The sequence below is a fragment of the Amblyomma maculatum genome, chromosome 1 (assembly GCF_055883805.1).
Source record: "Amblyomma maculatum isolate TAMU_Amacu chromosome 1, ASM5588380v1, whole genome shotgun sequence".
NCBI classification, from domain to species: Eukaryota; Metazoa; Arthropoda; class Arachnida; order Ixodida; family Ixodidae; genus Amblyomma; species Amblyomma maculatum.
Genome location: NC_139344.1, coordinates 254278241 through 254303880, shown reverse-complemented (window position 1 = coordinate 254303880; position 25640 = coordinate 254278241). Strand labels below are relative to the sequence as shown.

The 25640-nt window shown below is 50.6% G+C and overlaps 1 protein-coding gene across 4 annotated transcripts in view; it reads right to left on the bottom strand.

Moving 5' to 3' along the window:
- trio (trio Rho guanine nucleotide exchange factor) overlaps positions 1–25640 on the bottom strand; it is a 294295-nt gene that overhangs the window by 65800 nt on the left and 202855 nt on the right. The window lies entirely within an intron of this gene.

The following is a 25640-nucleotide window of genomic DNA, read 5'->3' as shown; positions in this document are numbered from 1 at the left end:
CCGCAGAAGACAGCCAGTATTCTAAACACGCACTGCAGCAAGTAAACACTAATGACGCAGTCTAATCGCGATCCGAAGTAGCCCTTCGAATCTGCGAAGGAGCCAGATGTTCCGATCGGAACGTCGCGGTCCGATCAGAACTCGTTATCAGAATTCGAGTCGCCCATCGAAACGCGCTCTTCGGCATCGCGGCGGGTGAAAACTTGCTCCGGATCGCAGACTGGAATACGCCGAAAACGCGTCGACTATACCACAAGCGAAAAACCGCATCAAGCGCAAGGTGGAACTCACCTTAATGACGTGGAAGGCATTTTTCAAACAGCTTGAGCGCAGGCGGTGCTAACCAGACAGCGACCGTATGAAAAGTAACGAACTCCGTTGATGGCCCCATTTTCTTTTTCCCCCGCCAGCTGACGCGGCGATAGCCCGTGCAAGACAGCCAGCACAATGATGTCCCTGAGCGTGCAGCGGACGCGATCAGACCAGGGAGAGCCGTGCGGTGCAGGCTACAAACGAAGCACGGGTCCATAACACGGCACTTGCCTTGGTTGAGACGCGACGCTTCGCCCGGGGCTCCATGCGGCGCCCGCGCGCCCTCGAGGGCCGCCTAAGGACAGCGAGCGGGGACTACCTTAGCGCTCGGGCGAACGGAAGAAAATACCAAGAGCGGCGCAGTCATCGCGCGACGCAGCGGGAGGCCGCAAGCCCGGGAAAAAAAGGCGGCGCCCACCGCGGGCCAACCGCGCAGCTGCACGTCGGGTCGAGGCAGCAACAGCGGGCCAAGGCGGCCGGCCGCAACACCGCGCAATTAGCGCCCCTGCAAGGACAGGGATCGGCATTTCTCGACGACGCGCGCCGATCGCATCCAGGCAGCAACAAAAGCGAGCACCTGTGCGTGCCGCGTGCGCCTCGGAGTCGCGCCGCAGGCAGGAACAAACACGCGCGACCTTTTACATGAGACTCCGCCGCCGACTGCATAACGGGAGGTCGCGCGCTCTTCTTAATGCCACGACGCGAAAATGGGATTTACTTTCTTTTCAACGCGAGCTGTCGAACGCCAGTTGCCGCGAAGGCTTTATTGCTGCAGCAGAGAGGCGGCCTTATTGCCTCAGAAAGCGCCTTTGCAGCGAGCGATAGCGCCCGGGACAGCAGACACGGCACACCCTTAAGAGCGCTAATGCGACGTCCACGTGCAAGCGCGACCTTCTCGTAAACGAAACCGGAGTGCATTGCGGCACTTGAAATTCACAGACATCCAGCTGCCAACGCCTAGAAATTAAGCGCTGTGCAAGACGCGCGACCAAGCCTTACGCCTGAAAGGGTCACCCTTTACGCATGCACACGCCGCTCCACGCCCTTTCGTTCCCTGGGCTCTCGGCTTTCTCCTACCACAGTCTACATAGCTTTTTACGAACGTGTTTGCTTTATACGTTTGCACACACTCGATCGCCTCCAATCCTGATGCGTGTTGGCGTGCCCTTTGAAAGAGACGGTTTGCTCTAGAAGTAGAATACCTTTTTCAAATATGACCTCCGTCGGCAATTCATATAGCGAATTAGAGCGACGGCAACCTGTAGAGAACAGAGGTTAGGTGAGAGGCGGCGCAAGAAACCTATGGAGCGCGAAGCAGATGCCTTCCTTGGCCTTCCGAATGCAAAGAATGAAGGAAGGAAAACGTCGGGAAATTGTCCTTCGTCCACGCGGAACGAGCACGCGTCGCGACAGCACGTCAACTACGCAACGGGCGCTAGTAGTGTCCGCCAGCGGTCAGCAAAGAAATCCCCTGAGGGTCGTGGACTTCCCGGCCGCCCCGTTACGAGTGACGACCCGCATTCGCGAACCTAAAATGCCGAGTTAACACGTCCCGCCGCCACTGTCAGTCGGTGGCCCTTGACGCGCCCTGTCAACGGGAGAGGACTTTCTTGGCGGCTCGATGCCGGCCCCACGCAGCAAAGCGGCGTTCGCCAGATATCAGAAATTACAACAAACGCAACACGACAACGCCACTTGATGCGCGCGAAGAACGTCACTACCGTTTCTGTTCGTACAGGACTGGATGCGGTGGTAAGAAATGCCAGCGGCTTCGACCTTATAGTCGGCATGACTGTGGCATTTCAAACTATGTTCAAACATGTTTAAATGGGAGACGAAAACTCATTTTGCAGTAAAGTATAAACAAAAATATTCTCGGCCGTCATAAAAAGAACTGTGTCGCAAGCAAACTCGCCATACCTATAGTTCCGCCGTGCTTCAATCCCCCTCAATCCGCTTGGCTGTGGTCGGATCGCCGGGATGATTCCAGATCAGTCACTTCCTATCCGAGGCACGCTGTGTAAATTTTATGAGCACATGTGCCCAAAAGATCTCAGCGACCCTCCACATGAACAGTAAACACTGCTGCGTTGGACCCCCTCGGTTACCGCGGCTGCCGAGAGGTGCGCGCTAACGAGAGACTGCGAACTTGGCACGGGGCCGTATACATCCGCCGAGCGAGAGAGCCCGCATTGCGGCCACTGTCCGGCATCAGGGGCTACCCAACGCTGCGGTGCCCTTTTCATTCAAGACCTGACTTATGGGGCACGCGGACGGCGAAGGTGCGCTCGTAGAGAGAGAAATCCAAAGCAGGGAGCGCGCGTTTTTCTGCCCCCCAGGAAAGGAACAGTAGCGCCCGCCCGCCGTCCGGGTGATTAACGAGCGGTCGCAGTCAGCCCGGCCGAAGCCTCTAGGAGCCCCGACAACCCAGCGCCATCTAAAAGCACGCCCGCTCAGCACAGCGCGACGAAGAAGTGAGAAAGTTCCCTTCGCGAGAACACGCTTGACGGAGACAACGTATGGTCCACTTCCGCCCAAGCGTGCCGCGCGCGGTAACAACACGATACCATGCGTCAAGGCTCGAGCGAAATTCCGCATGCGTCTAGCACCGACAACGGAGACGATAGGAGGCACGGGCTCGTACCCGACCCTCCTTTCGAAACCGCGGCGCTCGCGACCAGCAGCACAAATGACGGAGAGTGTAGGCCCTCAAGTCGCCACATCTCCGTAGCTTTTAGAGTCATCCACACTTCGGAAATGCGAGACCAACGTGGTTGCAGTAGTCGCCTGAAAGTTAGCCAGGCCGCTACGTGTGGGACATCCAAATGACAAAGCTTCTTTCTCGCTGCACATGACCAAGTTCGTTTCCGCGGAGGCTGCAACGTATTCGCTTAAGCGACAGTGTATATAGGTTCTTATAAAGGATCCAAATACCGTCCATATTTATTGATAGCCGCCATAAAAATTAGCAAATCGCTACCCCGTCTCGTAATTTGCTGGCGAGGAAGCTGAAGCTAAAACTGGCGCCGCAAACGGAAAGCTTAATTCTCAAAGCTTGCTGTGCTGTGCTTGCCAGAAGCAATCAACAGAGCATATCGTGTGTCAAAACGTAGTTTAACGTATTTGCTTTGTAGTTAAGGACTAACAAGTTTCCATGATTTGATAACTTGTGCGGAGCATTGCTCATCTTAAGAAACCAAAAACTTTAGATAGTTTACACAAGCACACAATCCCCACGAAGGTGGGAATATACCTGCTCGTTGTATGACTATTTAGAACGTTTTCTTTCATTTCAAAGCGAAAGGTTCATTACCTCAGAGAGCCCAATATAGGGCGTACAACGGTGGATGTCACAATGAGTGGACAGGAGAGAAGCGGATGAGTTAGCAAAGAGTAGTGGCCATTACGTGGCCTCGGAACGTTGCCAAGACCAGAAGTCGGCGACCGACCCTCATGCGTGACCACCGTGTCGGGGAACGCAGAGCCCAGAGGCTTCAACTTCGGACAAGGCCGAGGCTCGCCGCTGCAAAGAGCACCGTATGATGCTCCAAGATTATTTTGTGAGCATAGTTGGCTCGTCGCCGCGTGCATAAAATTTCTAAATGTGGCAGCGCTACCATCCTTCTTGCACTTGCAGACCGCAAGTGGAAGACGAATACGTATGACAATAGCACAGAGGGGCCTCAATTCGCTCTCGGTTGCTTTCGCCGATTAATGCGCTAATCTCAGCTCTAGAGTTTTGTACATGAGATTTCATTCCAAGCTCATCTAAACATCCTTCGTAATTATCTCGTTTCAAGATAATCAAGTTCTATCTGAAATGTCCGATGCGAAGGCGACATGTAATTTCTTCAATGAAGTGTTCTACAATTAGCTTAACCAGGTGCAGTTTGTTTACTTCAATGTCCCATTTACTAAAACGCAATCCTTATGAGGTGTGCCCACTAGTTTTATTTTACCATTACGGACATAAGTTCGGCCCATAATCGGCTCTCTCGTTCCAGCTTATTATCAAGTGGCTGGGACACTTCCCGTATTTGTTTTTCGGCTGTTACATTATAAGATATGGCCCATAGCGGCTTGGGCTATGACGGACACCGTAATTGAGGGCTCCAGATTAATTTAGACCACCCAGGAATCTTTAAAAGGACCGACCACTAGTCTAAGCGTAGCATGACAATAGACACCTTTAGCATACCGTTAACGTTACCAGAGTACCAGAGATACGACTGCGCATGAGCGAATTTTACCGTGCCGACCACGGCACCAGGAAGAATAAACACCACACCAATACCGCAGCAGTGGGCGACTGGACTGTCCTGCTCGACGTCTGAAGCTGATCGACAGTACGCGCAAGACTGCAAGGGCAACGGGTCCTACACTGAGGGTCCACCCACACCAGGAGAATTCCTTGCCACAATAGTGTTTTCACTCGCCGGTCCCCCATGATATTCAGATGTACTACGACTTGCTCTAGGATCGAAGCTACATCTACATCTACGCAGTGGCACACGCCGGGCTTACAGAGCATGGCAGCCAGGAAGCGAGTGATCTCAAGACGTGCACTTCGGAGACGGTTTGCAAGCCCTATGGTCACAGGACATACAAGTTAGACGTCTTACCAACTTACTACAATTGCGTAATTTTAATCATCACAACGCGTCGTTTGAAAAACTTAGGACAAGTAAATGCGCACCGAAATAGGCGTTAAGAGGCGAGCTCGAAAGGCGCCAAATAGTGTCATGTGTCGGCCAGGCGGAGGCATGCCTGCCGCGTCTGGACCAAATAGCTCGTGCACAGTGGCGAGGCAGAAGCGGATCGCGAAATGCTAAATCTACTTCATAGTAGTGCGACAGTAAACAGGGACATGCGATCTGTTGCTTATTCTTCGTGTCCTGTAGTCAAGATTAAAGTTAAAATACGTACTGCCAACGCCACCGCGGTCCGCGAAACAGCAGTGCCTGAGTCGCTGCTACGGCCCGATTACGGCATGCTAAAGGTATTATCAGGCGAGTTTCTACGATGCACGGCGGTGCGGCGGCCGCCGCTTGCCAGCGTCCGGTGAACATAAGTCAATCAGCGCGCAGAACTGGTTCTCGATCCTTCGCAATGGCCGCCATCGCCACCGGCCGCCTTCGTTCAGTTTTCGAGTTCACTGTAGTTCTGTTTCGAGCACATTTTTGCAAGTATTGTCAGATGCGTTTTACATGAAATTAATCATGACGCTTCTGATGAAGCGTAATCAAATCCAGGCTAAAATCTAGCGCATGTCCTTGAAGCGGAAGAGGCGTTTGAAAATGCTGCTGCGCTCGGCGGCGGCATCTCAAGTGAAGTGAATGCTTTTCCCTTCCTCCGATTATTCGGAGGCTTGTTCTTTCAATGCAAATAACGTATCGAAATTATTGAATCAGTCTCCTCGCGTCAGATGCGATGCGGAAGCAGTGACGATGCAAGTAAATATGCGCCGACCATCTAAGTCGTCACGGCTGGTCGCGCGGGATTTTGTCTCCCTTTGCTAAAGCGGTAGTGTACAGCCTTTGTCAAAAGTGCAGAGCCCAAGCGGCATGCTTCTGAGCCATGCAGTGGCGCTGATTTAGCATTAGTGGAAGTCATTCGCATTTGGAGGGTAGGAGACATTAAATATTACCATCAAGAGATTCGGAACACTGGAAATGCATTACAAGCCACACGAAGTGGCTCAGAAGCAGACCCCCGAGCTCTGCACTTTTGACGAAGACTGTACATATGAACAACGTTATGAACTAAAGCCAGGTGTACAGCTCTACTGAAATTATGTCTTGCACGGCTAAAGGGAAACAAATGCTTACGACGAATATAAAAACAAACTCTTGTGTCAAAAGCCAAGAACGTCGTGGCCAGTGGCTGGGCTGCTACTCAAACATACACGATACAGTGGCGCAACCCTTTTTCTAGAGCTTCATCACGCTTTCTGTCACTTTGTGTGTTAGTGGTATCCTGTAGCCTTTTCGGCCGGCAGCCACGGCGGGGAACCTACACAGTGCGCTTCGCCGGATGGCGCTGCGGCATTTCCAGCAGCGCGTTGCGCTTGACTTTTTCTCCGCGAGAATTCCGCAGTGAAAGTTCGCCCCTTGAAGGTCGGCCCTAAGACGGACGCACGCACGCACTGATCGGCAACTATCTTTGAGAGCAATATTAACGAAACAGTTTAGGAATCGAACAGCTTAGACAGCAAGACTTCCGCTGCGCAGAAAAATCAGTGGTCAGTCCCCTTAACGCTTACGATACCGCACTGCACCCAAGCACCTTCTGCGCTTCGCTTCCATCGAATTATGCACGACCTCTACTATAAAGGGGTAGTATTGCATGTCTGGAGAGTCGTGCTCTGGCTACGCTTAAGGAGTCAGTCAGGTAACAAATCATTCATTATACATCTTTAATATTTGTTTCTACGGCCATGTAGACTGCGTAACATTCGGCAGCCTTCGTATTTTTCTTTCCTATTTGTGCTGTATCACCGCACTCCCGACGTACAGCGCTACTTTTGAACCATGCTTAAATTCGACGTAAGGTTCTTTTTTTTTTTTTTTGCTTTTTACAGTAAAGCATTCTTGAAACTGTGCTTAAATGTGAAGCCACAAAGGCGAAGGTGTAATACAAAGGTTGCAGCCAGTGGATCAGATCCTCAAAAACTATTAAAACATTAGAACGCTGCGCCAATGACCGACCGATACGAACAGGTCGACACAATAGAAAAGCGTCCAATTTTTGCGAAACTAAGAACATCGCTGGGCCAGAGAACGAACCAAATATTTTTTGTTAACTAACCACACTTCACACAAAATATTTTTGACTCTGCTTTCATGCAGACGTTGAACAAAGTTTGAGTTGGGTTTAGTGGCGCATAAGCAAGTAAGGCTATCGTGCTCCAAGCACGATGTTAACATCCCCCGTCGGTGGCTTTTATTGCAGTGCCCTTCATTTCGTTTAAGACGTTCGCTCCCTTTAGAAATCTGAAAACACGAGGTAAGTCAACAAGTGCATGTTTACCTAAGAGCAGCATTTGGGTGAAACGGGATATATGCTGCTTGTAAAATTGATTGAAATACTTTTTTCTTAGTTTTTTGAGCATGAATATAAAATGCGAATTACCGCAAGCATCGCCCCCAAACGTTTTACCCAGAAGTTTGTCACCTTTTGTCAGCGAGAAGTTGTACGTCAGGTGCATACGTATGCCGAATACGAAGACGGCGTAAAGTTACTTCGACAAAACACTTTTGGTGTTTGCACGATTGCCGTTCTCCTAAGCCGGGCGTCACTAGATGAAGTTTCTTGTTCAGTTGTTTGTCCCACAGGTTTTCTGTCGTTTACCTATCAATTCAATGCGTATTAACTTCACGCAGTTTTTGTGGAGTACGGTCAGTTAGACACAAACTTGAGTATCAAATGTCGCACCTGCAGACTGAGCTATGCGTGACGGGTGCGAGCCAGTTGTCAACCACTTGCTGTGAGCCGGATGCTTAGATGGCGAGGGTTTTTTCTTCTTTATTACCAGGAGGGAGGGAGCTTAGCAACATAACTTTGCACGGCATATTTTGCACGAACAGCTTGAACGTTTCGTAGTCACGTATAAAAGAATCACCACAGCGACGTGAGCGGTTACGAAGCGATCCATGCGATTTCCTTGATTGCAGCGCCGTTTGGTATAGAAAAAAAAAAAAAAAATAGAAGAGCGAAGTTTTGCTCACCTTGGACGACTTTTGAAACGAGGCCGCCTAAAGTTCCACACTCTGAGCTAGAGTCTTACAAAAAGTGACTCCCACCTTTGTCGACCGTCGCCGCGCGCGCCCTGAAAACACCGAGAGACCGCCGCAAAGGTAAACAAGGAGTACCCCTCCGTTGCCAATTAAAGCAGAGAGCACACGGCGACTAAATGCGAAAAAAAAAAAAAAAAAAAGCAGGGGCGAGCAAAGCCTGGCCACGCATCTTAATATCAAAGAGCGGCGGAGTCGGAATCCAATTTGTGAAATTCGAGAGATGCCGCGTTGGCGACGGCGCGTTCGAAGTCAATATTGCCGGGCCGCAAACACACGGGGGCGGCCGGCAGACGAATAAACAGCCGGCACGGGGCAGAAATTAGGCGGACCGGCGATTGTTACTTCTTAATACCACTGTGGCGGCGATTTACACTCACAGAGAGGCCAAGGTCGGCCCACAGAAACGGGGGCACAAATGCAAAGGGCAGGAGGCCGTCCGAAGGCGTCCTCCGGGGAGCTTGCGCACCTCGCCAGGAGGAGGACGGCAGGTGGGCCGAGCAATCGAGCAACGAATGCCGCCCGGCCTACCAGCCAGGGGCCGTCCCCGGACGATGCGGCACTACCAGCATCTAGCCAGCCGGGGTTGTTCTCACAGGATGCGGACACCACAACAGCGTTTTTTTTTTTTTTTTCCCCCGTTGCGAAAGAGGCATAGATGCACGAGGGAGGAGCCAACCAAAAATACACCAGAGTCGAAAAAAAAAAAAAAAAAAGGGACCATACAAAGTAGTTCGGCGCAGGCCCCCAACTCGTTCCCAGCGCGCAGCCGCACACTTCCACTCCATGGTGCCCTTCAACCGATCATGCACTTGCTACGCGCCGCTGCCAATATGCGGGCGGCACCAAAGCACTGACTACCGTGAACTAGTCAAGTTTATTTCAGCTTTTGGCACACTAAAACCGTGGGTGACAAAAAAAAAAAAAGCGGTTCGCAATGACCACTTGACAAGCTTCGTCACTCTGCGGATAACGCCCAGAAGCGTGTATTATTACACCCCCGCTACTCTCTGCAGATAACTTGCACATAAAAAGCTACGCTTTCTGAAGAAACACATGGCAGCAAATGGCACCGTGGCTATTTTAAGGCCGGGATACACGGGGCGTTTTTGCCGCGTCAAGCCGGCGTTTTACGCCCGACAGCGCGCCGGCGTTGAAAAAACGCGCGCCGCCGCCGATCTGGCCTTGCCAGGTATTCGACGCGTGGGCGTCCTCTCGAACCGGAAGCTACTGCGGGCGCGAGCCAATAGGAGCGCGTAAAGCTGGCATTTATATGAGGAAAGCCTGAGGAAATTGGACAGTAACAGATGGGCAGCTAAAGTATTTAAATACCTGTGCCTAAAAAGCGTTGACTCACAATGGAGGAAAAGAACTAGGAAACTAACTAGTAAGTATGCTAGTAACAAGGACGGAGAAATAAAGAGCATTAAGCAACAGGTGAAAAACACAGAAGGTAAAAATTGGATAAATTCTATGGAGAAGAAACAGAGTGTGGAATTATATTGAAAGTGGAAAATGCAGATCAGGAAGGAAGCTTTCTTTGATAACTCGAGGCAGTGCCCTACATTTTGAAGCTAGATCAGGGTGCCTTAGAACACGCAGCCACAAAAAGAAATTTAACAATGGAGATGACGCATGTGCTGTATGTGGTAACTCCAGTGAAACAACCATATTTACTCGAATGTAATGGTATCCATCCGGAAGTCGATAAGTCGATGCAGGCGCAATCACTGTTCCTGAAGCTCTGGGGTTTAGAGATACCAGTGGCCGCGTGAATGAACCGGCGGTGGAAGCTAGCAAAAAACGACCGGAAGATTTGTGGCATAAAAGCAGAGAAGTGACATAATGTTAGTAATGTAGGAACAAAAATTTAATAAATAGACTGATGGTTTAGTTAACCAATCTAAATCAATAATTAAGATATAGGGAGAAAAATGAGCATGATAGCTACTGCTACCACCCTGTTTCAAAGGGGACGCTCCTATATTCCATCCATCCATCTATCCGGTTTGAGCGGTCGCTATCAACATGGCCGCCATGGCCGACTAGGTGTGTGGCAGTTCGGCCGCAGAAATGTGATTATCGTAAAAATAAACGCCTAATCAAGCACAGAATGTCGCTTTTTTATGAGTATACGACCTACTCTCGGATCGTAATGTATTTGTTTTCTCCCTGAAGCGAAATTTCTAAAAGAAAAAAAAAATACGTGCCGCTGGTGTCTGAGTGGGCATTCCAAGGTATCTTCGTTCATTCGAGCGAACCAAATCCTTGTGCAACCTGTGTACGCTTTCTATCTTTAGCACAGTAGCGTTGGAATGCGCCCTTTCGAGATTTTAACACAAGTGACAGCGTCGCTTCTCTCACGTACTTCGCTCTGCTGTTATTGCCGCTAGCTGATGCATTTGCTTTCGCATCGAGGGATCCGCGGTCGCCGTTGTAACCGAGTGGAAGAGCCATGAGCCAAAGAGAATTTCCCAGAGGAAGAGAAAGAAGGGCCACGAACTTCTCTTCTTCTGGGAAATTCTCTTTGGGAAAAGTAAAGAGTGCTTTGCGGCTGTGACCGTAACACAACCATTCGTACGTAAAATACTCACGGAAGCGTGAGTATTGCACGCCGGCGTAGTAGTGGGCGGACCCGAGCATGGTTTCATACACCATGACAGAGGAGAGCGAAGGAACGGCAAGGATCCCATGGGAACCATCCGAAGAGAGGGCTTTTATGGGGACCAGCGCTAGTCGACGAACGAATACCCATGCCACAGCTTCCGCGGCTCACGCACAGAGCCGTTATTCCGTTTACTGAAAACTTCGGGGCAAAGAATGAATGCGACGGTCATGTTCGGAGCAGGAAGGCCGGTCATCTCCAGCATCCTGGTGCAGTTTCCCACCTGCATGCATGGTTTGGGTTGCTTTATAGGGTAGTAGTGAAGGCCTCCAATAGTTACAACCAACTCTTTTTTCACCTTTTTTTCACGCGTACTGGCACCGCACAATTACACGTGCCGCCTTGCATTTCGTCTTGATCTAAACGACGTCGCCGAGGAAAGAGATCGAGGGCCAGCAGTCGAGCGCACTAACCACTGAGCCCAATTTTTATCGGTGCTGCACAGTTTGACACAAAGGTGGCATCATTGTATTTGTCGAAACCATCAGTAATGCCACGTCTGGATGGCTCAATTTAAGCCGTTCTGTGCCTAGGTGAAAAAGAAAAAAGTGGCTTGAACCTACTGTTAGAGCCAAAGCTGAGAGTATTGCAGTGATAGCCTCTAACACCGCCTTTTCAATCCACGTTTTCCTTTTACACGGGGAAAGCAAGGCGCAGTATACTTTTGGGTGGACAGCACGGAATTGTAGACACTCACTCATAATTAGGTCAAGGTCACTAGAAGGTCAAACTTCCTGCCACCTAGCGCAGTGAAGCTTTCGCCTCAAAACGCGCGCATAGCAGCGTCCATCAATCCAAGCGACACGTGCGCCAATGAGTGGCGTGCACTGGCAGGCGTATCTGTGCACGTGCACCACACTATGTCCAGAGGTGTTCTCCCAGTTCCTCGTCCGCCAATCTGGAGGGCATGCCCTGCAGAACAGAGTACTAATTTGCTGCGCACTTGTTCTACGAATGCCGTTCTCACGACGGAATGGACTGCGGGACAATAGACAGATTCAGCTTGCCGTACCGCTCCTGCGCATTGCCACGGGTGGGTGCAATTGTAGCCACTGCGCCTGCGTGGCAGGGGCCCGATAAACCGGCATACGTCAGCAATAGTACCTGCGGATCCGGCAAGCTAAATATCTAATAATTAGTAGCAGTGCCACGCTCTTCTATATGTCCACGCGAATGCGCCCATGGCCCCCGAATGCACATTCCTCCAGTTAATTAAGTGTAGCTATGATAATTAGGCGCAGCTATGACAACGGCGTGAGACCGGTCATGCAAATCTATTCTGGCTAGACGAAGCTAGTACTGGGCCCGAAAGTGAACGCAAGAGGCTACTGTGAAGGCAATCACTATAGCTTCCCATCGAGGTCCTTTTACGGCACGGAAAACCTGCAGTTGTTACTGGCGACCGGTAGACGAGCGCGCTGCTAGAAAAAGGATCGTTGAAGAAACAGCAAAGCGCTAATTGAGAAGTAACAATCATTAATTTTAAACGCACCGGATAGCGCAGGCGAAAACCCAAAGGTGTCCGAGGCCGCTCGGAAGCACAGATAGCCAGCACGGCTGCGCCACGTATACGCACGACACCCAGCGCGGAATTGTGAAAAACAGGACGGCGGCGTCTTGATTTTGGCGATTATTCCGAGCACCATGTCGCACTCTGCATAATAAATCAAGTTACCATATTACAAAACTCACGTCATTCAGGATTCCTCGCAAAAATGTGCATCTAGTACAAACTTTTCAATGCCTGCAATGAATGAGGTTCAACTGGCTACTCCGACGTACGAGACCGCCAAAAACAAATCTCTGTCTCGTTTTTTGCGATATGTATAACCCCCTTCTTAAAAATAAAAACTCTGCCCGAGCAAAAAAGCCGCGCGTAAAATGGGGCCCTCGTCGCACCGAGTGAGGACGCCCTGAACCGCCGCGTTCATCAAGAGCGGCGAAAATTAAACGGGCTCGGTTCGACACGTGCACACACACACACGCACATCGGGCCTCCGCGTCCGGCAAGAAAACAAAGCCGGCTCAAGGTCACCGCGGCCCACAACGGCGGCGCACAGGAGCCGCCGCCGCTCCGATTTCCTATTACAGCGCACCGAAAAAGAATGCCACTCTAGGGGGAAAATGAAGGTGCCCGGCAAACGCAAATGACGCATCCACTTGGCAGGAGACAGGGGGGGGGCACAATTTCCCTCTTCCTTCGATGGCCAAAAAAAAAAAAAAAAAAAAAAAAAGCAGCGATGTACGGCAATCGGCTGGCAGAAAGGCAGCATGCTTAACCCAAGGACGGCGCAAAGAATGTGCGACACCGAAAATTAAAGGCCGCGCGCCACACAGCGCAAACTAATTACACCCCAAAATTGGCGCTCCGCTTTCACCGCTCATGTTCTTCCGAATTTCTTTTTTCTTTGTCATTATCGCTTTCTCTCTACCGGCTGACATGGCCTTCCTCGCAAGATTGGTTCGCGCGGCGGCCCGCGAGCGACACGCGCTGTTTTACACTGTCGAAATCAATTCGTCCGGCGCTAGGTTAACGACGCTGCTGCATCGCGGCTTTTAAACTGATACAAAATCGCTTCGACGCGAACAGTCGTCGACGAACTGCAAGTGTGTGCGGGTCGAACGAGTGCGCATGCGCCGGGCTCACGGAGTCGAGAGCGATGGCGTTACGAGCTCGGGCTCAGATCGCCCGTAAAATTACTGCCGCCTTTCCTACTAGGCAGGATGCTCGAAAGCCTCCACGTTGTTCCGAGTAGCAACAAACCTCATTACGCTTCCCGCCCTCTCTCACTTTTCCCGCCGTTTCGAAACGCGGGCACCCAAGTAAACAGCGGGCGGGCAGAGCTGCGATATTAGGTGTCAACCAACGTAGGTACGTATACAGATTGACGAAAATGCCAGCTACGTATAGCACTGCCACGGTTCCTGGCCCACTCAACAGGGCGGCACGAAGCGCACCGCCAAAGTGTTCAACGGAAAAGAATGCCGCAGGAGCTCGCTGCATCGTGCCTCGGTTGCTGATGCGAACACTTTCTCGCTTCGAACACTGGAGGCGTTCTTTTAAATGCGATAATGTTTCAAGGCAGACGAACGGCCACTTCCGGCGAGCTTCTTAAGCCTAGAAACTCTTGCATTCCTATGCACTGGAAGAGGATTAACGGTCCATATATATGGGCCCAGCCTCCCTTCTGCTCAGAGTAAGAGGAGCGATAGAGGTTTGATTAGCGGAGCAGCGGACGTAGCAAGGTTCACAGGGATAACCGTCTAAGACACATCAATCAGAAGGGTGATGGCACTACCGAAGTGATGTGATCGGCGGCGAGGTGCGCGGAGAGAGTAATTTGGGTCACGTTTCCGAGTTGAAACTGTTCTCTCCCTTTGCGTAACGGAAGTAACACTGTTTGGTGACTCAGTGCAAGGAAAAAGTAAATATTACTATGCATAAAATATCAATTATTTCTCGCTAGCTGCACAAGATCTGTTCATCTCTAGCAATTTCCACGTGCGATATAGGAGTGAAGTCGCCTTCGCAGGATATGACCTAGCAAGACCAGCGGGGGGAGGGCGCTGTTCTAAAGCGAGAGCTTTTTTTTTTTTTGTTTTTAACCTTATGCTTCACAGTGGCATTATGAGGGCGATCCTGGGACAATGCTTCGTGCAGCTCGTGGACAGCCGTGCATGCCCATGAAGCGCAACGTGGCAGGCGCCCAGCCTGCCCCACAAACGAGTCCGTTTGGGCATATATGCTCGCTGAAATTAACCAAGCGGTTTCGTAATAATGGCTGCCAAAAATGCAGCCGCTGCTGGTTCGAATCCAGGTCGGGGCTGAATTTTCTGCCGGATACCATTCGGAATGAAAGTTTCTAGCTACTTCGAACAAGTAACCGGCTTTACGTTCGCACTCTCCTGTTCAGGTTCGTCGCGATTTCTGGGCAATGTTCGCCTTACTTTGCCGAGAATGAGTAAAACTGATCAAAGGCGCACATACAATGCCAGGGACGAGCCTTTTCGAGAGGGGCATATACAAACTGTAGCTGATCAAAAGAGATTTGTACTCCAGCAACTTTACGATGATCTACACGCTCCTCGTACCCCTCGTAAGAGGCTCCAGATTCCACATAAGGCGCCAACTGAAGCACAACGTCTTCAGCACTTCAACTGCAACATCTTATACTATACCGAGGACAAAAGTGTTCAGGACGAATCGCCAGGGGTATCGAAGCCAATAGACCTCTTGTTAGCACGGGTCCGGAGACCAGACTTAACGACCTGAAAGTCAGACTCATGTTGTGACATTAGCTAGTGAAATCATGAGACCGTCAACGAATGTGGCGCTCGCATGCCAAATTTAGTTTTTCCCTTGTCCTGGAAACATTTTGTCCGCAGTAGCACAATTCCGGGAAAAAATGTCGCAGAAAAGTGTCCATAAGCACATCAAAGTAATGGAGAATGTGAAACTGATTTCTTGAACGTCTAGGAAGTAGCAACAGTTTAAAAGCACTATTCCAGTTCCAGGGACCATGAGTAGCCTTCTGTACGCACACGGGGAGCGGCCACCGCAGTTCTGTGACGGCGACACCAGCAGGCCTGTACATCACGCAGCTGCCTTCACGCGAGCGGCGTCCACAACATGGTAAGTAGCTATATAACCCAGTCGCAAGCCCACCTCCACCGGAGCTACCGCCGAACTTCGCCTGCGGAAGTTAAGGTAAGATGCGTGAGCTTTAACGTCCTGAGGCTACACCTGCACAGCGAGAATAAGCGCGTATGAGGACTCCATTTTAGTTCAGACCACCTGGGCTTCTTTCACGAGCGCGCGTGCGTTGTTGCGCACGCGCTGACTGACCCAACGCGGCAGGTGGCGACTTCCAGCATGCGGCTATCTGCGTGAAGGGGATCTGGGCCATGGGCATGCGCAGTAGAACGCGCGGTGGCGGATCGCGGTAACGGATCGTGGAGCGCGGTACACTGAAGCTAATAGAGAGATTTAGCACACTGTGATCCGCGATCCGCCACCGCGCGTTCCATTGCGCATGTCCAGATACCTTTGATGCCGATACAGCGCCACGTACTTGATTTCGGCACATTTACCTGCCGCATCGGAACCATGCAATCAGCTAGTGCGCCGCCCCGCCCACGAGCGGTAGAGGGTCACGGTGGCGGATCGCGGATCACGGTATGCTAAATCTCTCTATTCTTGGGGGCGGACCCCCCGGTGACGACGGAACGCTGAAGCGATGACTTTGAATCGAGTAGCGGGCAAATTGTAAAACCCATTTTCTTTTTTTCGTGGCAAACGAACCTGTCTCAGCCATCTTTCCCGTCCCGTCAGATGGCATTATTCGGTCGCTTCCGCCATTACGAACCAACCAACCCGACTATCAGTCCCAGATCTTAAAGAAACCGAATACTGGACTTAAGGCGTCCAGTTGCGTCTTTCTTTCGCTGCAGTAGAAAACTTTCTCTCAAGTGGTCAATTTTATAACGTTTAGAGACGCTGTAATTTTTTTTCTACCGATGATTTTTCGATAAGTGCATAACCCCCGTTTTTATGCAGCTGGAAACCGTGAGCAGCGACCGCGATGACGATTAGGCGTCGGTAAAAGTGATGTATCGAAAGGAAATCTCGCCTGCCAGACAGTTATTAGACATTCCATTTCCGTTGAAGGCTCTTAGTGCACAGTAGCGTACGCGCCTCATAGACGCAAGTTTTAGTAGACCGTGGTCACCGCTTCATCCAAGGAATGCGAAACAATCTAGTGACAAACGCAAACCATAAGCAAAGCGAAAAGCGAGTTGCTTTATACCGAATGTCGCACTGCAGGAAGCACAAAATATTAATGAAAACATGACCAGCGCTACTCAAAGAAGAAAATATTCAGCACTTAGAAAATCAGTGATATTTTTCCGATATGTGTTCACGTGGTGGACCGCACCGATAATGACCGCATTTCGCCGCATGCGGTCACTTCATCAGTACGATATTAAAATTATAACCATTGCACAGCAACCATTGACCTCAATTAAGAAAGTAATAAAATTCCCATAAGAAAGGGCGTGAAGCAGGGAGACGTGATTCCTTCATTATACTGTCAACAGCTTGCTTAGAGGAGGAAGAGGAGGATAAACATTAATTATTTGAAGAAGTCAGGCAAGCAGGAGCTTCCGCGCTAAATGGCCAGGAGCCCTTGAGCTCTGGCGACCTGGGAGGAAGTATTCAGATGCCTGGATTTGGAACAATTAGGGGTAAGTGTTGATGGAGAATACTCCAGAAATCGCGATTCACTAATGACGTTGCCTTGCTAAGTAACTCGGGGGAAGAACTGCAAAGGGCGCGTAATGACCTGAACAGGCAAAGCAAAACGGTAGACCTAAAAATTAAATGACTAATGTAACGTTCAGCGGCCTCTGAAAGAAGCTGCCGTTCACGACAGTGCTTCACGTAACGTTCTAGAAGCGCACTCGTAGACGCATTCAAAGGTTGAAGCCCGACTGGTAACGTTGAGTCCTTACAACCCTAATTTCCCCACGAAAACAGAGCTTCTTACAGCACTCTTAAGATATGCTCAGCAGGCAACTGGGTTATTACATTCAGCGTGTCTCGCGGCCTAGTTTAGCAACCTAATGTTGAGTCCCTATATTGTGTGAACTGCGTTGTGATTTTCAAATAACTAAATACAACGTTTAAAAAACTTTGCTGTACTGCTTTTTATGCGATCTAAATACAATGAACAGAATTCTTCCACAGCCCATTACTCGCTAAGACGCGTGTTCGAATAGAGCTAATGTACCATAATTCGGTTAGAACACGTGGCTGGGGATGCTTGTATGTTAACGCTATACTACGCGACCGGCGACTGTCGTACTCGAATGACGAATAACAATTAGCACTGCAGAATCTGCGCTGGAGAAATGCGTGCGTAAGCCTGGGCGTTGCTGCTGCATCTGGTACAACGTGCGCCCCTTGTAGAGATTGCACACTTCGAAAGTTATGTTAGCAGCTGCGTCGTTGACGACATTGTGCAGCAAGATGCTCGACTACTGTGTTGGATGGAATACCCGGGTTTAACCCCGACCGGCTGCGTTTCAAAGGAGGCGAAACGAAGAGGCTGTGCGATATCAGTGAACGTTAAAGATCCCCCAGATCGAAATCACTCCGGAGCCCTCCACTACGGCACCCCTTTCTCTCTATCCGCTTTCCACCCCCACCTTCATCCCTTCCCTTACGGCGCGGGTCAGGTGTCCGCAGAAAAAGTGTGACAGATATAACGTCTCATTTCCTGTGAGCCAATTGTTCGCACTATACTAGGCCACCGCGACCACGTTTTTTGTACTGGCGCGCCTCCCAAATAAACGCGCCAAGACATGCTGCGCCATTGGCTATCGATGACGTCGCCGTTGCTAGGGGCGTCGGTCACCATGTGGCGACCGCCGCCGAGTATGTGGTGACGACACCACATACCCGTCTCCATTTATGCTTTTGCTTGCTCCTGCTCTTCCTCTTTTGCCCTCATTATATTTTTTAAAACTGACACTTATTAATCACTTTTTGATCGATCGCACCCATTTATTGGCACTTTTTCCCTGAAGCATGTCGTCTTCCCGCTACGTGACGTCCCGTTCGTTTGGACGTTGACATCTGCTCGCTCGGCTATTTCGACGTCTGATTTGTTTTTTTTTTTTGTTTTTGTTTTTGCTATAACTAATTCGCTGATGATTCTACTTCGACCACATGATTTCCCTGGCGAGATTCTTCGGTCCTCTTTCGCATAAAATTGTTTTTTCGTCTAACTTTTCAAAAAAAAAAAAAAAAAAATCGCCGGAATCGTGATGACAAACACTGGGGACAAGCTCCATCGAACATCGCTTAGGCATTAAAAGAAGCTGACTATCTAGAAATGATTTCGGTAGTCAGCACTCATCGCGTTTTTTTTTCTTTGTCGCGAGGAGGCCGGACGCGTTCAAAGATTTGTTTTTACCGCCAAGAAGGATGTGGTTATGACGTCACAGAAAGAATATATGCTGTTCTTTTTGTTTATAACATTTGACGTAGGTACTTGTTTAATACGTAACCCCTCCCCCTGGCTTCGCTCGATGGGCCGCTATGTATTGAACGAATGGACTCTACGGAAGCCCGTACATTCACACCTGCCTCAAAGTCTACCTTGGCGGGTATCCGCATGAAACGTGCATTTCCTCACCATCAGCGCTGCTTGTTTGTAACGTCAATAAACACTGCGTGCCCCATAACTGTCATTCACGGAGAAAAAAAAAAACACGAAAAGCTTCACTGCCTAAAAAAACCGAGTGTTCGTTCCTCTCTGGCGCGTCTCGGCAGAACTCTTCCTGAACGATTAAGGAAGCAGAAAATAAAATATCCACGGTACTCATCAAGAAGCTCTCAGCAACCGCTGAGCCATTGGAACATGCACCCCTTAAAGCTCGGCAACATCCGGAGCGGGCAGCATAATAAATTTACCTGTACTATGCAAGCGGTAATAAAGAAAAAAGCGCACGCGTTAGGGCAGCATAACATATCGCCGTCGCGGTGAACGCGCAGCTGTCGGCGTCTCGTCGAAGCGGACCGCGGAAGCGCATCGCGAAGCACGCGAACACGCCCGACTCGCACGTGGGGAACACCACTATAACTACAAGTGCCAATAATCAGGGCGGACTTAATAGGCAACCTGCAATGAAGTTTGCTGTGTCGATCGCCGCGCCGTAATACATATCCTAGCGAGAAGACCAAATACTTCTGAGGTGGCTTTTTAGGGCGTTTTCACGCCACCTGCGCGAGCTTACAGGGATCAGATTGCACGCTTTGTGGAAGTTTGCATGGCGTGTGTCAGATAACTGGACTACATCGAGAGCGCCTGGTCAAGGACGTTATCTGTCACACGTGTATCTATAATGCCGCCGATTATGCTCGGTCGTTTATCGCGAACCAAGCGGCTAACAGCAGCATTTTCGAGGCACGCTGCGGGTCAATTGCAGCGCTACCTATGCAGTGCAGGTTCCCTATAGCGCAGACACGCGTAGTGGCTTGCCGCGCTTCGAAACGGAAAACCTGATTTTTGAACCATGACGACACAGTTCAATCACACGCTTCCTGCCACAAGAAACACCTATTCGGACGATAAAGCAAGAAGAGTTTTTCTTACCACGCAGGCGGCAGACAAAGCGGGCAGCAGTGCGACCTGTCCATACCGCAAAGCGGCAGATAAGAGTTCTAGCATAACGGAGACATATGTACTTACATAGACGTATACCGTATTGTGGGTTGCCTACTGCGTATGCAGAGAGGCACGCCTAAGCACATCTACGCTCGCACAGTCGTCAGCACGTTTGCCTAGAGCGCTCGAACACCGCGCTGTCTCCCAAAGGAAGTGAAATTTTAGAGCAGCTGTCCTGTTGTACAAACAATGATGGCCCTATAACGAACGCGCGTAGGCATACATACTATTTGCACTGACAACTGCAATGTACCACTTACGGAGCAGCCGAGCCAATATTTCATTTTGTCTGGTCTACCGCACACCGCTCCAGTGCTATAGACCGGCGTGCTGACGACAGTACGCAAACGAAACGCGTGCAGTGACCCAACTGCACTGCGTCAAGAAACCCAGCTCTCTCTCCACATTTTGCTTGGTTTCCACTTGCGCATCTATGACGAAGGACAATGTAACCGCACCTTCCAGTGATTATTTCAGAGCTCCGGAGCGACCCCATTCGCCCGCATACTTAACGACTTACAATCGGTCAGATGTTTCGAGAGGCCCGACCTCCGACTCCGAGCGGGTTGAGGCAATCCCACTTCGGAGCAGGAGCGGCCACGAGATGCGAGATCTCGCACCACTCTTAGCTAAGCAATATTAGAGCGGTAAACGACAGCGGCAGTCTCACATGAGATATTAGGCAAGCACCTTTAGCACGCATGCTCCCTAAAGTCGCGTTCAGGCTACGACTAGCGCAGATACGTCTTTTACGCGCGACCAATGCTCACAGCCGTTTCGGTTTTCCCTTTCCGGTCACGGGGCTTCCGGTCCTCCCAGATTTCGCGCGCAGCTAGCAGGAGTGCGCGGTGCGCCGACAATGAGAGCAGGCGCGTGAAGAAATGTGCGAAGGAGTGAGCGGTGCAGTACAGTGAGCGGACGTTTGAAAACTATGTGCGAACGTGGAGTGTGCGAAACGAAGAAGTGTATTTGTAATCGAGTGGTTAATTGTTAATATACCCATTGTTCTTTTTCATATTTTATTTGTGTCCAGTCTTTTCTTTCACATTTTTTTTTCGCTCTATTGCTAACATGATGATAAGCTTTTTAACTTGAAGAGCCCAAACTACAGTGTACTAGAATACTCCGCTATCAGCCGCTTGCTAACCGGCGCCATGTTGAGAGTGGTGATTGGCCGGTCGCAAAAAACGTATCTTACCGAACGGCCCAGTGTGAACATGCGCGGTCGCAAGCTACATAAACGAGAGTTCCAGCCGCTATGCGCACTGCGATAAATACGATACTTACGACGGATGCGCACGTAGTCTGAACGCGGCTTAATTACCGGAGTACCGGGAGCCCACGCGCCAGCAATGCGCACATGAAAATTCATCCCGAAGGGGTTGGCGTGCGCGCACGCTCCTGGTACCAAACGGCAACACGGTATATGCTAAAGGTGCCCGATTTTAGCATGGCGCGCATTGCCACCGCTACCGCTTGTCTTGTACCGCACACACCGCACGCCAGCACTTCGGAGCCGCTATAAATTTACGAACAAGACCATTAATCGATGAGTCACTCGCTTTTACCGCAACGGTCATTGTGATTGTACTCCCAAAAAGAGGAGCGACTATTATAACAACCAACTTCCTTTTTTGCTGCTACTGCCACAGCCAAGCTGGCGAACAGCCATCCGAACAAAGCGCGAACGCGGAACGACATTTGCGTAGGATGATGCCTATACGCCACCGCTAAATGCAGGATCTGCCGGGGAGATGCAAATGCGAAGGGCTACTCTGAACGCTCAGAGCGATAAATCCTTACTTCTCTTTTTTTTTTTTTCTTATCTGCAAACAGGCAACAGTGATGCAAGTTGCTGAAAGCATCGGTATTTAAAATCATCTGGTAATCAACGGAGTACGAGCAGAATACGCTACAGCGCTCCGGCTAACGGTCAGCGCAGCTGATTCACCCTGGCGTGGCACAATGCGCTCTCAGCGCCAACTGCTCCCAGCTGTGCGCGCGGGAAAAGGGAACCCGTAGGCTGGAACGGTACTACCTGCATCCGCGCGGACGGCCTAATCGATAGTGCCGAGAAAAAAAAGAAACCGTGCCAGAACGCGTGCCTTGTCCGCATTACGACCTAAGAGCCACGCAGAGGGCCCCTGCGCACGCCCACGCGCGCGAAACGAGCCCAGGCACCACACCAGGCGGCAAACAAACCGCGCCACAAGGTAGCGAAACGTTCGCCGCCCCAAGGACGCCGCTCTTCTCCCTTGCACCGCCGGCAGCGGGGGATAAACGGATTATCCCCGCGGAGAGGCACCTCCGCATTAGCCGCCGCTCAAAAATCCCACCGCGGTTGGGCTTCTCCAGTCATACGCGCGCCACGCGGCCCTTTCCCACGGTCGTCGTTTTGTGCATACGCCTCGACACCTGCAGTGAGCTATATATACTGTACCAATAACCGCGCTGAGTAGCCCCCGCTCGGCGCTGAATCGATCTCGGTCGGAACGGTGGCAAACGGACTGCTGCACCGTTGCGATTTTTCGACTCGCACTGGGACGGAAAGTCTCCAGGTGCAGTCTGCCGTACAACTGGCCTTTGAGCTGCCTAAGCAATTCTGCGCGTTTTACCTGCTCCAACTGCGCGCGACCGAGCGCACAGTATACATACCACGAAATTACCTGGGCTTCAACTTTGATTCGCCAAAAAACATTATGACGCTGCGCCGCCCAACTTGGACAACGCTAAGTATCGCGCCGACACATAATCATCGCCTAAATTCGCCGTGAAGAAACCAATGTAGACAACGGCAGAGAACATCGTGGCAACCGATTTGCCATCCCCGAAGTGGCCCCCAATGCGCATTTCACCAACACCGTGAATGGCAGACCTAGAACTTTTTTCAGGAAGAGGTCCAAGGTACTTTGGTGTACACGTGCCGGAGAGCCACTCATTACACAGCACTGCCAAGACAATGAAAACGAGAAGGGGGGGGGGGGGGGGGGGCATCTTAAGCAGCTATAAAGAGACTGCTTAACTCTGCGTACCGTCCATATTTCGATCGAGCGATGTCGGGATGAGATTTCTGATGCTTCTTGTTGGCGCCATCTATAGAAGCCCCCGAAACTTGCCATTCGCGCGCGGTTCGCTTGGGAACGGCTCCCTCGAGTGAAATCGTTAACACTACTGGCCCATGCGTCCGCCCAGCCCCGCATCCCAAGTCTTGCAGGAAAAGAAGTCTTGCGAAGCATACTAACATTTCGCCCAGTAACGTGAAGCGCAGGTATGCCTTACGTCATACTGCGAGATTTCACCGTAAGTAAACGGGACGAAACAGCTTCCTTTTTTTTTTTTTTCTTTCCCCGCGCGGCAGAAACCGACTTCTGATGATCGCGTTCGAGGCCAGCTCTTTCGCCAGGAAGTGGAGGTAGCGGCGGCAGCTTTCTCTCGCGCGCACGCCGAGGAATGAGGTAAGTGCGGGCGCACTTAACACTAGCAGACCAAGATTCCGTTTGGTGCAATATCGTCACGACCTAGGTATCTTTTGCCCTGTTTACATGGGCCCGACAGCGCGGGCCGAGTTGAGGAGTTGAGTGGACTCGGCCCTAACGAGCTTACATGAACCCGATCCGACGAGCGCAAAACTGGCTCTGGACGAGCGTAGGGTGGACGAGCGGCAGTCGCGGCTGCACCTCGCATCGAGGCGAAGAACTAGCAGACGGCACCCGATTCCGCTTTTTTTCCCCGCGCATCTCTAGCATTTTTCCTACTGTTCTCCTCTCCCACTGTGTCCCGACTCCATTTACATGCTTCCTGCTGAGGGGAAGGAATTCAGTCAACCCACCCCTCTGCGCCGCAGTTGACTCAAGTCGACTTCTCGACCCAACCCGACAGCGTTTACATAAACCCCGTAACCGGTTTTCGACCCGATAACTCCACTCAAGACGCTCCTGTCTGGTCTATGTAAACGCCGCTTTTGTTACCAGACAAAAGAAAAGTTGCTTGTACAGAATGTCATTCTGCGGCGTGCCGTCATGAGCGCACATCGTTGTGCGTCTTCGTCCTCCCCTCGTAGTGCGGTTTATGAACGTCTCAGCAGCGCAAGAGCTTTCACCAACGGCCAAGTGAGTGGCAGTGCCGCCCGAAGGTCGAAATATCGAGAGAGTTCCGCGTTACACCGCGCACTCGAAAGAGTGCGCCGACGACCCTGGGAGACGCCCGTGTAATCAGCAACACTCCGCCGAGTGATGAGTCGATAGATTATGGGTTCAAAACCCTCGGAAAGGCCCAGCGTTACACGGGCATCAATGAGATCGCCAAGCTCGGCGGGCTACAATGAATAGCTACACGCCCGCATTATTCAGTGGGGGAAAAAAAAAAAAAAAAGAAAAAAAGGAACTGACAACTCCTCGCTTTATGCCAGTGCCGCGCAGCCATTGCACTGAAGTGAATAAAACCAGCGCGAGCCCTGCCCAGTTTTCATGGGGACGGCGGTACTTGCAAACAGCATTTGTGTGCGTAGGAATTTTTTACGTTGACTGTGCGGCTCCGCCAATGCATCCACGTTCGGCTTGCATGTCCGCAAGCGACGACGTACTCCATGAACCTGAGTACCCACAGAATTGCACGGCTGCAGAAGCTACTGCCCGTGACTTTTGCCTACCTTGCCCGCTAATGCGAAAGCAGAATCAGCAGTGACCATCAAAAATGGGGCAAGCAATGCCTAGTTTAGAATAAATGTTACAAACACTGTCTTGTCCCTGCCGACAAACTTCTGGTGATACTATAACCTTGAAAACATACCCACTTACGCATTGAAAAAAAAAAAAAAACATGGAAAGGCGGCAGCACTGAAATAAAAAGGAGAGGCGCACAAAAACGCAAGGAAAATGGAAAGGTAACGTAACTTCAAAAAAAAAAAAAAAGAAAAAAAAAAAGGCGACATAACTGCAATAGAAAGACAAACAACTTGTTTTTCTATTCTCTTTTACTGCTGACTGCCACAACAACGCTTCCTCCGCAAGACGTCAACGTCCTCAATTCCACGCTGGACAGTTCCGCTTTCAGCGCATGTCGAAACGAAAACAAAGGTCAATCCGTGCATAAGCACCTCCGCTCCTGCCGACACAAGAAGCTGAGGACTGAGATCGCACCGCGCGTCTTCTTAAAGGACGAAAGGCTTCGAGGAGTACGGTGCTAAACTACTGATAACTAGTGCTGAAGACCCCGACTACACAAACCAAATGTCCTCAGAAAGATATGCAAGCAATACAGTTAGTGAACGAGAATATTTTTCGGCACTTCGCCCTACACAAATAAACAAAAAGATCCCCGCACCTTATGGACAAAAGAAAAAAAAAAAGCGTCCGCGAACGAAACAAAAATAAATAAATAATAAAAAAAACCCTCTGGGACTTGCACACCTTTCACGTGCGCGCCCAATCTCGAGCCTACCTGTACGACATCATCAGAGGCCAGCAGGTGAACGGGGAAATTTTCGGTTAGGACGAACTACGAAGTCGTTTCACCCAGCGTAATGTCCTCCGTCATACAGCTGTACGTGGCAGCAAAGTACTAGCAAAACCCTAGTTGGTGACTCAAGCCAGAAAAAGTCACACAATACAGGATGACGAGCACAAAGGTGTGCAATAG